A 2,234-nucleotide genomic window follows, 5' to 3' on the forward strand; every position below is an offset into this window, starting at 1 on the left:
GAGGTAACAATTTATGAGGTTGAAAATTAGCTATATTTCATCTATCCAAATTATAGGATTAAAATATAGAATTTATCTTTAAAAGGAAAAATATTTTTAGATTACGCTAGAAATAAACTCATAATTTTTACATTCTTCTAACCAACTTCCTAAAAGTCCTCAATAAACTTTTCCTATCAATCCTTTACAATCTTGCCATAAAAAGACTGTCTTTTTGAAGAAAAACCTTCACACTCTGAAACAGCTGGGGCAACTCATACGCTTGTTCAACTAAAACCTAAAACAATCCAATTTTGCTGTCTATAGAATAAAATCATCTCAATTTTAGTAATAGAGATATAATTGCAGCAACAGAAATACCATTTAAAGCACACATGGCTGAGAACAGATATTTCTGAGATTGATCTATCTTAAATTAACAAGGATCTGAACTAATGTAAGTAAAAAACAATCACTGGACAGCTAATGCTGTAACTATCTTCCATTCCAACCCGTCCAAAACAGATCCATCAGTTGAGATGGCAGAAAGTAACTCCATTCCTCCTAGAAATAAAATCATCTGCAGGAAATAAAAACTTTACCTTAGGGCAAATTTAAATGTTAATAATAAAATTTAAAAAGTTTAAGACAAAATCCAATAAAATTAAACCGAATCCCAGATCGATGACAGCAGACACACAGAAGTCCTAAGTAAAAGGTTTTAAGTTAATACTCAACAATATATATATGTATATATATATGTATATGAAAAAACTGATTACTAAAATTAAATAAAATATAAATGAATAATAATTAAGTAATAAAATCTAATAAAGGCTTATAAAATCTTAAAACTAAAATCTTATATATTATCTTATAGATATTTCTAATAATAAAGTTCTAAATTTCTATGATTAAATATATAATTCCTTCTTTTTAATTTTTTAATAAGCATACAAGATTATACATTACAACTAAATAATTTACTAAAATAACTAGAAACCAACAAATACTCCACACGATAGTGATACCTGCAAATAAAAGAGTAACCCTAACAACACAGAACAGATGTCCAAGGCAACATAAGACAAACTTAAAACAACAAACTCAGAATAAGTATCCAAGGAAACAAACAAACTTGAAATATGGAAATATGCAAATACCATAATTATTTGAATAATTCTTTAAATTATAGACTTATGTGAAAGGAATTCTAATCCATTTTCTTATTTTTTCTTTTCTTTCTTACATTCTACTATTATACATAACTTATGCAAACTGTAGACTCAACCTAACTTTTAAGAGATATATACATACCTAACATTACACACACATAATATTAACTATAGTAACTTCAATTATAATAACTTCAATTATAGCAACTTCAATTATAGTAACTGGTACCAGTAAATCTAATTAAAATATTTAAATTTAGAAGTGCACACAATATGATTGACATCTTTAAAATTAATAGATTTAAATATCCAAGACATACATGACATACAAAACATAAATTATGAGCAGTACTTCACAGGTTGGTTTGATGTACTCAATTTATGAGTGTCAGTCACTGGAGACTACTACCAAACCTGAAACATGCCGGCACACACAACCCAGGCCAATGTAGACTGGAACCCAGACTTATTTCAGCCTGAATGCAACTAGTTGCCCAGTTTGAAGCTGTTGCACACCCATGCAACCTACCGTGGGCTGCAATGATGGCAAGCCTACTGGCCTAAGTGCTTAAATTATGAGTGACAGTCATCATGGACTGTTGCCACTATGCAGCACAACCTCCTGAGGGTTGCTAGCACAGTCTCCTTTGGACTGCTTCCCCGGACAAGTACACACAAATAGCATATGAAAGAAACAAAAATAGGATAGTGCATCACAACCCTTAAGGCTGCAGAAACAGTCTTCTCAAGACTGCTTCCTGAAAGTAGTACGCACAAGTGGTGTATAGCAGGAACAAGCCAAAACATAATCTTCAGCAATTATAAAGGTACCCAAAACTATACAGTGCCTCATACTCTTAAGCAGTTTTGCTGTTCTCCTTTCTTTTCACAGTAGCAGGGAGCCAGCCTGAACCCGGAAAAAAATGTTTGAGAAAATTTGAAATAAAAGGCCAATTCCATCTCCAGAGTCAGCTTCTCAATAAACTCAAACAGCACATAACAATGTAATTATTGAATTCTGAGGCTTCTGTAAACCATCACAAAATAAAAAACAAAAGCAAAAGACAATCTCTTTTTTTA

This window comes from Nannospalax galili, unplaced genomic scaffold (genome assembly GCF_000622305.1).
Source record: "Nannospalax galili isolate Female #2095 unplaced genomic scaffold, S.galili_v1.0 scaffold10, whole genome shotgun sequence".
In the NCBI taxonomy this organism is placed as follows: Eukaryota; Metazoa; Chordata; class Mammalia; order Rodentia; family Spalacidae; genus Nannospalax; species Nannospalax galili.